We start from the raw sequence: 13,608 nt of genomic DNA on the forward strand, positions 1-13,608 counted from the left end.
AAGCTTGCTCATGAGATTGAAAAGTCTTTCAACATATTTATTAGTCACTTGTAGTTTTTGGTGTTATTTTTTCTAATTGTGTTTAGTTTTTAAATTTCTATGTTTGTTATTCTTTATTGACTATCTTGAGCTGTTTATACCCACTCCAGTGTTCTTGCCTGGAGAATCCCAGGGACGGTGGAGCCTGGTGGACTGCCGTCTATGGGGTCGCAGAGTCGGACACGACTGAAGCGACTTAGCAGCAGCAGCAGCAGAGCTGTTTATATATTAAAAGAAAAAATTAAGTTTCCAAAAATTTGTCATTAAACATGACTAAATTATTTCTAGTATTTAGAGTCCCTGTTAAATTGGCTATTTCTCATTTAAATACCTACCATGACCAAGAGATCTGTTTCAAGGACAGACAACTCATTTGGGATAATAAGATTTACACAATTCTGGTAAAACTAGCAGTGTAGTTAAAAAAAGTCAGAGTATATGCAAATGTAATCATTATAACTGAATAACAAAGACATCAGTATATTTCTTTTTATTACTTGCTTCTACATAACACTATAACTTATTTAAAGAGATATATTAAGCTTGGGAATGAAGACTTAGGCTGTGGAATTCTTTCCAACTGCTCCATTCTTTATAATTGCACGATTTAGAAATAGTATTGTAAAAAATTAACAAACATAAAACTCAAATTAAATAGAGTTTACAAACCAGCAGGGGGAGCTCTCATGCCCTGTGACCTTGGCAGACGCCAACAGGGAAAAGACCTCCTTCTTCCCTGGCAACAACTCAACTAATGAAAAGCCACAGATTCTGTTTTTGTAGCCCTCTCAACTTCCTTTTTCCCTCTGAAAAAGTGTTCTTCCCTGGCCTTGTGAGAACTTGCATATAAGTTCACCATAGTTGCTGACCTCAAATTTCAATTCTCTGCTAGTTCTGAATAAACCCATTTTTTTGCTGGAGAAATAACTAACTGGCAGTCTATTTGTTTTAGATCAACATTTTGTGGCCCATAAGGGATGAGAGAAGACTTCTGATGGCTCCAGGGATGGTGAGCGAAAAGATGAGCTACTCACAATTGAGCTGTAGTTGCTTACTGCTATTCTCACAGATCCTAGAGTTTGAAGTCTTATCTTTCTCTTGAATCTGAGCTTCCACCCTCTTTGTGTCCGAAGCTCTCCTGGCTGTGTTTGGGTCTACGTTAAGGTTTTGCCCTTTCTGGTTAAGGCATTTGGGGCTGATTTTGAGATTAGACTGTTTGAGCTGAAATTGGTTAGATTTTGACCCATTCCCTCAGAAATAGGGGCTGTTTCATTGAAACTGTGCTCTTTTCAGTCATTGGTCTATTCCTTAAGAATAGGGGTGTTCTATGGGAATTGCCTTAAAAGCCCTTGGCCTGGCTCCTCCATGACAAATTTGTCCCCCTACTACTGGTTGGTATTAAGTTTACAGGTTGTTTTAACTGTGTGTGTTGTAGGATGTTTGAGGTGTAATTGGTTTAGGCTATTTGAAAATTATTCTCTTACTTTAGAGAAAAACCTCTGAGAAATAGGATCCCAGTTTTTAAATATTATGAGGGCACCACTCACCCACTCACAGGAACTCTGGCTGATTTTATATTTAAAACCCATAGTCCTTTTGACCAAAGGCAATTTAGAATATCAATGGCAATTATGGGGAACTTTTGAAACCCCCTAACTTAGTCTTCTTAAAATTGATTTGAACCACCATAGCTCAAAAATTTCAGAACTGAATAAAATGACTATTTCAATTGGTAATTTTAGGCTTCCAAATGTTATCAGGAGCCTAAAATTGCTTTTCTAAAATAATGTTTTAAGCTGAACTGAGGCAAACAAACAAAGAAATAGATTCTGAATCTTCAGGCTCTTCTTCCTTGGCATTTTTTCTCAGGCTCTGCCTCTGGTGCCATCCTCCTTTTTCCCTTCAATGTCTCCTATATCTCCACTGTACCCACAACTCCCCCATACTAATTCTGTCACTGAACCTTCATTCTTCTCTAAAATTCTCTCCACCCCCTTTGTCTTGAACTTCTGAGAAACTGTCCATTTAAACTTAAGCCTTCTGAGGATCTACAGGGTTAAACCCTTATTTTTTATATTCCTTGGAGAAAGCCGAACTGCAAGCATAGTCAAAGATTTTCCCAAAGTAATAAAAGGTCATCCCAGATTAGCTGAAAAATTTAATATAATCATTCAAATGATCAGCTTCATTTTTCTGACTTATATCAGCTGGTTCATAGGTTTGTCAATGAAGACTAGGCCCAGCTTTGGATGAAAATGGCTAGTTGGGAAAATTCTAAGAGGATTTTAGAATTACAGCTGGGAGATCATCCTGCTATTTTTAGGTTTATATGATCAGGATTCTGTAATTTCTAGGTTACCTCATCAAGAAATTACTAAGGCTTTCCCAAAGCCCGTTGAATTGGAGCAAAATTCCAACTTGTAAAAAAATTCTAATGAACCTATTCATGACTATTACAGTTGACTTCAGATTATTTTTAGAGAAAATTCTTGTCTTCCTTCAGATGTTGATTCCACCTGAGTAGACTTTTAACCCTATGTTTATTAATGAGCTGAACTGGGACCTTTACTTTGTAGTAAAAATGACCAGGATGGAATAGGAAACTATGTCTAATCCAGATTTAATCAATCTAGCAATCCAGCTTTCCTGTACTCTAGGTGAGTCACCTGAAAGGAAGACCACTAAAATTGTCAGTCTTAAACTGTAGCAGTTGGAGGTTTATAAATGAAACCTTCTACTCCTTGCTATTATGCAAATAGCCAGGACATTGGAAGAAAGATTATTACAAATTCAAGCACTCCAGGTGCCTTCAGATCTCTAACCAACCTTTCCAGCATCTTCCCATTTCTTAATGATGAGGCGCTAAGGAACTACAGAGGCTCTTCCAGATCCTCCTTCTTAATTAGAGAAAAATCCCTCCAGATTGGGGATGAATTCTAGTCCTAATTGACAACAGTGCCACACTCAAGGTGCCCAACTCCACTGCAGTAAAATAGCCTCTGCCTCAGATTACTAAAACAGTTCAAATAGAGGGGCTTTCTCATGAAATCCTGTCTCTGAACCTGTTCCATTTTGTTAGGCCCTTTGAGAGATATATACCCTTTCCTCCTTAGCTCCTCTGCACTTATCCATTTGTAGGCTCCCCTCTCTGCTTGTTCCTTGCAGAGTGGCTTGGTGGCCTCATCTGATGATTTACTTGTAGATTCTTCCTGGGCTCATACGCATGTGCCAGAGACCGCATGAGGCCCTGGGGACACTCACACAGTATGATCAACATCCAGGTCCTGGAGAATTCCCAGTGTGGGATTCACTTGTAAAAAGAGGTGAAGAGCTTGGCCTGGTACACATGTGCTAGACATCATCAGAGCAGCAGAGATAGAGTGAAGGGAGAAACACCATCTTCATGAGCTCACCATTCTCACTCCTGATCCAGATTAGAGCCTGAAAGGCACCTACATTAGTGGAGGACCCAACAAGGCCTGGATCAGCTAGTTTCCACATCTGAACTAGATCTCAGCCCAGAGGTGTATTTATCAGACATTTATGGGATCCAAGGCAGTTCCCACTGACCCATGTCTGACTTGATTCCTGTTCTCTGTCTCTCACCAGTTTTCATGAAGGAAAGTGCCTGGTGTGTCACAATAGATGGAGATGGCAACCAAACGAAGAAAGTTACTCTCTGTGGACATTTAGAACAGTGTCAATGCCATTCTCACTCAAGCCTTTATGCTTGCATCCACTTAGAAGGAGCATAGATTTTTATTGTACAGATGGCCATGGTTGGATGCAGGTGGTGATGCTGTACTGGTTCTCCTCATCTTAAGACTTAGGAATCCATCATTCCTCTACCTTCCCATGGCCTGGTTACCTTTTGTTTCTTCCTTCTGCTTCTCTATACCTTTTCCCTATTAATGCCTTGTCCAAGGCTCTTGGTCCTGCTTTTTCCCATGGAATCTGCCACTGCTCTCTGTGGATTTCTAGTGCCCTTGCTCCTGGTACACTCATTTTGGCATTCAGTTGCACACAGCTAGGATTCCTTCAAATCTCACTGGGAAACTGTGACCTACGGACAAAGGATTTCTAGAACAATCCTGTTTTGTGAAGCTTGTTTCTATGGGAGAGAAGAGATCTTTTTAAATAAGCAGTCTCATTTTTGTCTTGTGGGAAAAAAATATCAACACCTATAAGGCAGTCAAATTCAATTGAGATACGTGTATTTAGGATTCAAGATCCAAAAGGATCCTCAGGCCATAATTTGCTGCATTTTTATATTTATACTGACTTAAAGCAACTTCTTTGATTTGTTACTTGGGGAAGCTGGTAGAAGAACCTAAGGTCCTATTTCCTCTGGCAGGTTCCACATGACACAAGTGGGCATGCTCCTGGTCACACTGCCAAGTTTCTTTTTCCCCCACTTTGCAACACACAACCTCCACTTCATCCTAATAAAAAGGGAGCTTAGTGCCTACCCTGATGTTTAACGCTCACCCTAAAGAAGACCTCTAGCTGCTCTCTTCATTTTGTACAGGGTTTTTTGCCCAGCACACAGAAACTGGGACTGTCATAACTAGTGGGAAACAGACTTTCTACAAGACAAAGACAATCCTATTCTTGGCAATATTTTCTGAAGCAAAACATTAGGCCTCAGTTGGTGAACCTTGGAGTGAAATTGTCCCAACTCTGCCTGGAGGCTCCTTCTCTCTCAGATTCCTTCAGTATTGGCTGAAGCACGTAGATCCACCAGGGCCTACCAACAAAAGCAAGGTGCTTTGCCTCAGCACTCCAGCTAAGATGGGGGAAGGATTGAATCTAAGGCCCCTACAATGAAAGCGCTTCGGATATGTGGAGGACAGGAAGGAAGCTACATTTGAGAAAGAACCCCTTTAATGCTGATGTTTCTGAGGGAACAAGGGCTGGGGTTACTGAAATCTCAGGCCTGGCAAGTGGCCTACACAGGAGGATCAGGAAAAAGGATTAAAATCATAATTGATGCCAAACTCATAGTAGAAGTTTAGAGTCTCTCCAGGAGGTGGGGTGTGAGAGGAAGGGCATTGTGTTTGGAACTGAAGGGTTAATCTACAGTGCCTGGTTCCCCATTTGCTGGTTGTGCAATTCTGCATAATTTATCCCCCTCTTTTTTCTCATAAGTTAAATAAATACAATTGTAGATTCTTTTCTTGTGTATAATCAATCAAAATGTCATGAGCTGAAAGTAAAGACCTACTCAGAATTGAAGGTTTATTATTAAATGAAGTGATTATTATCCCAGTAATAGGGATTGTGAAACAAAGTTTTGTCCACTTAGAACTCCATTGAAAATTTTCCTGAATGTCAAAGGTGATTTTTTCCTGCCTTATTGAGGTATAGTTAGTATATAGCATTCTGCACATATTTAAGGCCTATGATTTGATAAATTTTGGCATGAATACTACAATATAATAAAAATTATATCTGGTCTCTGTCTCTGGTCCTTGGCATAGAGCTTCAAAAATCTTTAAAATTTCCTGAGTGGTAATATTGCCTTTGTTATGCCATGATGTGGGTGTTGAGGGATCTTAAGTAGCTTCAGGGGGGTAGTGAAAGACCAATTGCCTGGTCAGATGGTTGTAACCTTGAACCAAACTCCAGGGAGGGGAAGGGGCTGGAGACTGACTTCAGTCACTTGGCCAGTGATTTAATCATGCCTGCACAATGAAACCTCAATAAAAATTTTGGACACTGGTGCTCAGTAGAACTTCCAGGTTGGTGAGCACATTGATGTGCCAGGAAGGTGATGTAGAAAATCTGTCCAGGACTCCACAGGGTGAGGATATGGAAGCTCTGCCCCTAGAACTCTCGTAGGCTTCACCTAGGTGTATCCTTTGTAATAAAACTGTAACTGTAGGTATAGTGTTTCCTTAGTTGTATTAATTGTTTCCAGGGAATTACTGAGCCTGAGGGCCAGACTGTGAAAAGTGTGGGAGGCCTAGAGATCCCCTAACTGTGTCTCCTGTCTGACAGTTTTGTGGGTGACTTTGTCCTAACTTGTAGGGTATGATGCCAACTTGAGTGGTTAGCAGAATGCTTCTGCTGTACTCTTAGTTAGGAGGGAGACAGAGCATTTGGTGTCAGAAAGATGGGATTCATTAGAAGGACCCTGACTCACTGAGACATATGATTTGGAAAGAGAGAGGATAAAAGGGTAGGGGATAAGAATCTTTTGATTCCTGGGTGGCCAAAATATTACCTGTGGTATGAAATAGCAGCTGTGCTCCTATCATTTACTCAAATTAAAAGTTAATAGAATTTAGAGATGATTCACCCAACTCGTGAGGAGCTGGTTCACTGGATGCATAAGTAAAATAATAAGAAAAAGGTTAAATATTAAATTCCATGGTTATTGTTATCTTTAACAGCTAAAGTGAAATTAAAATGGTACTGAGTCAGATCTTGGTGCTGACCAAGTTCAGAATATGGTCAATCTGAGCTATGGTCACTGGCCTCAAAGCTTTCCCCAAAGGGAAGAGTTATGTTTAGACAATAGAGAGTACTTCTGAGATCTCTGGTCATCAAAAAGGTCATCCAAACTGGGAACATGGGAAGACCATTAAATTACCAAAACCAGGAGTTACAGTATGAAGGACTTTTCTCATTTTTTTGGATTGGTATCATCAACTTCCTAAAGAACTTTTACTGAAATGCAATGTGTGAGGGTCTAATTTGGGGACCGTGTCTTTGGTTTTAAATATTATAGAGTGAAAGAGTATGTTTGGGCATTATAGAACAATCACAGATGGCTATGAATAAACAAAGGTCCATATAGTCAAAGCTATAATTTTCCAGTAGTCATGTATGGATGTGAGTGCCATAAAGAAGGTTGAGCACTGAAGGATTGATGATTTTGAACTGTGGTGCCAGAGAAGACTCTTAAGAATCCCTTGGACAGCAAGGAGATCAAATCAGTCAATCCTAAATGAAATCAACTCTGACTATTCATTGGAAGGACTGACACTGAAGCTGAAGCTCCAATATTTTGGCTACCTTATGTGAAGAGCCAACTCATTGGAAAAGACTCTGATTCTGGGAAAGATTGAGGGCAGGAGGAGAAGGGGTCAACAGAGGATGAGATGGTTGGATGGCATCATTGACTCAATGGACATGAGTCTGAGCAGACTCCATGAGATAGTGAAGGATAGGGAAGCCTGGCGTGCTGCAGTCCATGGGGATGCAGAATTGGACACAGCTGAGTGACTAAACAACAAAAACAATGAATAATTCAGACACATTGCAGGTTATCCTCAAGTTAACATCTATCCTAGTGGACTAGGTAAAAGGCATTATAGAGTTTGTTTACTCTAAGAAGGGGAACTGTCTGTCTCCCCATACATAAATGCCAAGTGGTACATCTCAGAAGAAGTAGCTAATATGCTTTGCATGCAAGTCATGCTAAACTGGCCTTATGGTGCATGCATGTATACTTAGTCATTAAGTAGAGTCCAACTCTTTGCAAGCCCATGAACTGTAGCCCACCAGGTTCCTCTGTTCAAAGGGTTTCCCAGGCAAGAATACTGGAGTGGGTTGCCATTTCCTTCTCCAGGGAATCTTCCCAACCCAAGAATCAAACCCACGTCTCTTGCATTGGTAAGCAGATTCTTTACTGCTGAGTCACCTAGAAAGTTGACTTTAAGATGATCAAGATACTAATCCATGAAACATGCCCCTTTTCCAAGTCATGGTAAGTGCTGTAATTAAAATACTCTTTTGGTCTGGGACACCATATAACCTCGCTGCTGCAAAATTGAACAGCTGTACAAAATGACTTACTGGATTTTTCTGTCTCAGTTTCCCATTATGGGTCTTATAGATGCTAATAGAAATAGATTAATTAACACAAAAAATGAGAAAAAGCAGAAGAGATATGCAAGGGACTCATCCTGATAGAATGGAAATCTTTACATGGTGTTTAAGGAATGGGGTGAGTAAAGTAGACATTAATAGGGTTGGAGCAAAGGTCCTCGTGGAGCACTATCAAAGGATGAGTAGACCAGTGATATCTCTTTGGGATCCTCAACACTAAAGGTCCTTAAATATGTCTGTCCACCCTATGTGACTCATTTTGGAGGAATATTAAAAAGTCAGAAGACAAAGACTACATTGAGAAACACAACCTGAATTACTTTGGACCACGGCCAAGTGGATTTCAAGCAGATTTATCAAGCTAAATATTGACAAAATGTCCAGTGTATCTTGGCTCAACCCTCTGCTTGGGGACCTGAAGCCTTATGCTTATGACTGAGTGGAATGACTAGGAAGTGGAGAAGAGAAATTTCTCAGACTTCTTGACAAGGGAACCTCACGAACTGTTTAGTACCAGAATCTGTTGGTGAGAACTTAATGGAGCCTACAATTAAATTGAAAAATCATAGAAATTCAAGAGTTGACAGGATTAAGGTGAAAACTTTGGATGGAAACTTGGAATTTTTACATATGCCCAGTGTAAAATGGTTGAATCTGTTTTACCAAATTTATTATAGAGATGGATATTGTGTCTGGCTGAGGAGTATTTCCTCTATGTTTCATTATAAAACAGAAGGCGCACTTAACACCACCATTCAACAATATTGGACACGATATATGGGAATGCATAGGAATGCCAGAGCCCATACAATACAAAATAGAAGTGGAATGTTGGTACAAACCCAATTCTCTGTGCAATAACTTTGTATAGAGTGTAGACTCGGGTTTGTGGCAAAATCCTATGAGCTTTTCTCCCAGTGACAACTGCTGGGATCATGGACTAGAAAATTTCCATTTGAGAAGAAACTACTACCTTGCTTTTAGACATTAATTCACCCTGTCCCTGTGACTGAAGGACATAAAATAATACTGAAACCCATAATACCTTGGGTGATTGTAGAGAGACACTCTAATGTGGAAGGCAATGCCCAGATGAGTTCCATAATAAAATGGAAATAGTTTTGTCAGGAGTGTGCTATGAAGGTAATGCAAAGAACTTCTCAGCATAATCGTAAGTAGGTACATTATTTCCCCCTAGATCTGACTTTGGAACACACAAGGAGCTGCCTGATTTTATTGCCACTCGGACAGTGCCCTATTATTAGCTCTTGATTGACCAACACAGAGCTGTTCAACTTTTGGTTATCAGTTCCAAAGTGAACTATTTGGAAGTCTACCACTCTGATTAAGGAAGGTAAACATAAATTAGCTCAATGGGCTAACTTGCATGCTTTCTGATCCTATGTTTAGGTTTTTACTGATGCATGGATGGTGACCTGGCCATATGGTCAGGCAGGAGGGCAAAGGGAAACTCATCTGTTTGAAGGATGCCCAAAAACGCTTTCACTCTACCTGGCCAAAGGGGGTTAACAGTGAATGTGCCTGTATTGCTTACTGGTAAAAATAGTCCATTAGCTCTGTACACATGGAGAGATGGGGAAATAATAGTTGAGGTTAAAGGAATAAACACATGGGTTATATACAATGAGGGAAATTCAGTATCCTTCAAGAAAAAACTCTTAGTTCAATTATGTCAGATGTTTGAAAGGGTGAAACCATGTACAGCTGAGACCACTCCTTCTTTTAGAACCTGACAACTTCAAGAAGAAGTCTGCAAACCTGTGTGACCTTGCCCCGGGAAACATTTTGGTCATAAAATTTGATGATGGGTTGGACTAATTTAAAATGCTTGACAGGAACTCAGTACAGTGCCAGTACCTTCTAATATTTACTTGCAGATTACATCTCTTATATTGCAATACAGTCTAACACTGGCATTGTTGGTAAATATATGATATTAAATTTGATAGTGAATTAGGGAAATACATTTGAGGTATCATCTTTACTCCACACTTGCTCCTCCAAATATTAGGAGCTCTGCTTCCAGGACCCTCTCAGATCCTGCTCTATGTGTATTTTTCATAATGAAAATGTAATAATAAGTATAGTACATTTCTGAGTTCTGTGACTCATTTCAAGTGAACCATATCAAACCTGAGGGGTCACAGTAACCCTTGAATATATAGCCAGTTTTTCGGAAGTGTGGGTGTCCTGGAGAACCCTGGCCAGTGGCTGGTGTCTGAGAAATAAGGTAGCTTATGGAAGATTTTGTCCTTAACTTTGGGATCTGACAGTAACTCTGGGTGCTTAGTGTCAGAATGGCATTGTAGTACATCCAACTAAGGTGGACAGAGGACACGCATATACCCAGGAAGCAATGGTAAAGTGGGATTTTTTTGATGAGAAACGTAAAAGTTGACTCTTGCAGTTTGCTGTACAAGGCAGGTAGAATTCCAAGGGAAAGACACAGACATGCCCACATTATTTACCACAAAACTCACATATAGGCATACCTCAACCCCCATGGCATATATCCATACATCTCCAAGGAATACAACTGCTTATGGGAACAAAGCCATGGTTTTTTACCTAGAAAATAATTTTCTTTCTCACCACCCTCAATCCTCATTCCCAGCAGAAAGCGAGAATCACGTTAATTCTCTAAACAAAAGCCATCAAAGAAGACCCACATTAAAAAAAATTATTTATTTTTTTAATTGAAGGATAATTGCTTTACAGAATTTTGTTGTTTTCTGTTAAACATCAACATGAATCAGCCATAGGTATACATATGTCCCCTCCCTCTTGAACTTCCCTTCCAACTCGCTCTCCATCCCACCCCTCTCAGTTCAGCTCAGTTGCTCAGTCATGTCCGACTCTTTGCAACCCCATGGACTGCAGCACGCCAGGCCTCCCTGTCCATCACCAAGTCCCAGAGTTTATTCAAATTCATGTTCATTGAGTCAGTGATGCCATCCAATCATCTCATCCTCTGTTGTCCCCTTCTTCTCCTGCCTTCAATCTTTCCCAGCATCAGGGTCTTTTCAAATGAGTCACCTCTTCGCATCAGGTGGTGAAAGTATTGGACTATCAGCTTCAGGATCAGTACCTTCCAATGAATATTCATGACTGCTTTCCTTTAGGATGAACTGCTTGGATCTTCTTGCTGTCCAAGGGACTCTCAAGAGTGTTCTCCAACACCACACTTCAAAGGCATCAATTCTTCAGTGCTCAGCTTTCTTTGTAGTCCAACTCCCACATCCATACATGACTACTGGAAAAACCACAGCTTTGACTAGGTGGAACTTTGTTGGCAAAGTAACATCTCTGCTTTTTAGTATGCTGTCTAGGATGGCCATAGCTTTTTCCAAGGAGTAAGCTTCTTTTAATTTCATAGCTGAAGTCACCATCTGCAGTGATTTTGGTGGTGTGTGAAGTCGCTCAGTTGTGTCCGACTCTTTGCGACCCCATGGACTGTAGCCTACAAGGCTCTTCCCTCCATGGGATTCTCCAGGCAAAAGTACTGGAGTGGGTTGCCATTTCCTTCTCCAGGGGATCTTCCCAACCCAGGGATCGAACCTGGGTCTTCTGCATTTCAGGCAGATGCTTTAACCTCTGAGCCACCAGGGAAGCAGTGATTTTGGAGCCCCCCAAAAATGTTTGTCACTGTTTCCACTGTTTCCATATATTTGACTTGAGGTGATGGGACCAGATGCCGTGATCATAGTTTTCTGAATGTTGAGTTTTAAGCCAGCTTTTTCATTCTCTTTCACTGTCATCAAGAGGCTCTTTAGTTCTTCTTGGCTTTCTGCCATAAAGGTGGTGTCATCTGGATTTCTGAGGTTATTGATATTCTCCCCAGCATCTCAATTCCAGCTTGTGCTTCATCCAGCCCAGTGTTTATCATGATGTACTCTGCATATAAGTTAAATAAGCAGGGTGACAATATACAGCCGTGACATACTCCTTTTCCTATTTGGAACCAGTCTGTTGTTCCATGTCCAGTTCTAACTGTTGCTTCTTGACCTGCCTACAGATTTCTTAAGAGGCAGGTCAGGTGGTCTGGTATTCCCATCTCTTTCAGAATTTTCCACAGTTTATTGTGATCCACTCAGTCAAAGGCTTTGGCATAGTCAATAAAGCAGAATTAGATGTTTTTCTGGAACTCTCTTGCTTTTTTGATGATCTGACAGATGTTGGCAATTTGATCTCCAGTTCCTCTGCCTTTTCTAAAACCAGCTTGAACATCTGGAAGTTCATGGTTCACATACTGTTGAAGCCTGGTTTGGAGAATTTTAAGCATTACTTTACTAGCATGTGACATGAATGCAACTGTGCAGTAGTTTGAGCATTCTTTGGCATTGCCTTTCTTTGGGATTGGAATGAAAACTGACCTTTTCCAGTCTTGTGGCCACTGCCAAGTTTTCAAAATTTGCTGGCATATTGAGTGTAGCATTTTCACAGCATCATCTTTTAGAATTTGAAATAGCTCAACTGGAATTCCATCACCTCCAATAGCCTTATTCATAGTGATGCTTCCTAAGGCCCACTCTTAACTTTGCATTCCAGGATGTCTGGCTTTAGGTGAGTGACTGTCATGAAGATCTTTTTTATATAGTTCTTCTGTGTAGTCTTTCCACCTCTTCTTAATATCTTCTACTTCTGTTAGGTCCATACCATTTCTGTCCTTGATTGTGCCCATCTTTGCATGAAATCTTCCTTTGGTATCTCTCATTTTCTTGAAGAGATCTCTAGTCTTTCCCATTCTATTGTTTTCCTATATTTCTTTGCACTGATCACCCCTCTAGATTGATATAGATCCCCTGTTTGAGTTCCCTGAGTCACAGAGCAAATTCTCATTGGTTAATATTTTGCATATGGTAATGTAAGTTTCCATGTTACTCTCTCCATACATCTCACCCTCTCTCCTCTCTACCCCTTCGTGTCCATAATTCTGTTCTTTATGTCTGTTTCTCCCCTGTTGCCCTGCAAGTATATTCATTCTTACCATCTTTCTAGATTCCATATATATGCATTAGTATATGATATTTATTTTTCTCTCTCTGACTTATTTAACTCTCCATATAGGCTCTAGGTTCATCCACCTCATTAGAACTGTCTCAAATGCATTCCTTTTTACAGCTGAGTAATATTCCACTGCGTATATGTACCACAGCTTCTTTATCCATTCATCTGTCGATGGACATCTATGTTGCTTCCATGTTCTAGCTATTGTTAAGTAGTCCTGCAATAAACATCGGGGTACATGTCTTTTTCAGTTTTGGTTTCCTCAGGGTATATGCCTAGGAGTGAGACTGCTGGGTCATATGGTGATTTTATTCATAGTTTTTTAAGGAATCTCCATACCAGATGGCCCACCTTTCTTATCATCTGTTTTCCCCACACTCCCAGGAAGTGACTGACACAGAATAAACACAGATTTTTCTTTCTCACGAGGCCATCTGCAGTTACAGAAAAGAAAACACTATAAAGATCAGGTCATTCTTTGTCCTGTTTGCATAGATCTTTTGTTCTCTTGTTGACTTTATAAAGCTGCATGGGAAACAGTGGTCATGACAAAATAACCTATAAGCAAGAGCAGAGAACACCTGCATATACCAAAGACATGACCTTCCCTTGAAGAATGTGTCTCTTAAGTCTATCTTGGTTCGAAACTATAATTTTTCCTCTTAATCGAAGAGGAAAAATCTGTGCTGAAGAAATGTCACCTAC

At 40.3% G+C, this 13,608-nt stretch overlaps 1 non-coding gene across 1 annotated transcript; it reads right to left on the reverse strand.

Annotated features, from left to right (window-relative positions):
• Positions 1–11,433: 11,433 nt before the first annotated feature.
• Positions 11,434–11,505, reverse strand: TRNAF-GAA. Its single transcript has one exon. It is a non-coding gene; the product is annotated as a tRNA-Phe (tRNA).
• Positions 11,506–13,608: the final 2,103 nt, after the last annotated feature.

The sequence above is a fragment of the Bubalus bubalis genome, chromosome 4 (assembly GCF_019923935.1).
Source record: "Bubalus bubalis isolate 160015118507 breed Murrah chromosome 4, NDDB_SH_1, whole genome shotgun sequence".
Classification (NCBI taxonomy): domain Eukaryota; kingdom Metazoa; phylum Chordata; class Mammalia; order Artiodactyla; family Bovidae; genus Bubalus; species Bubalus bubalis.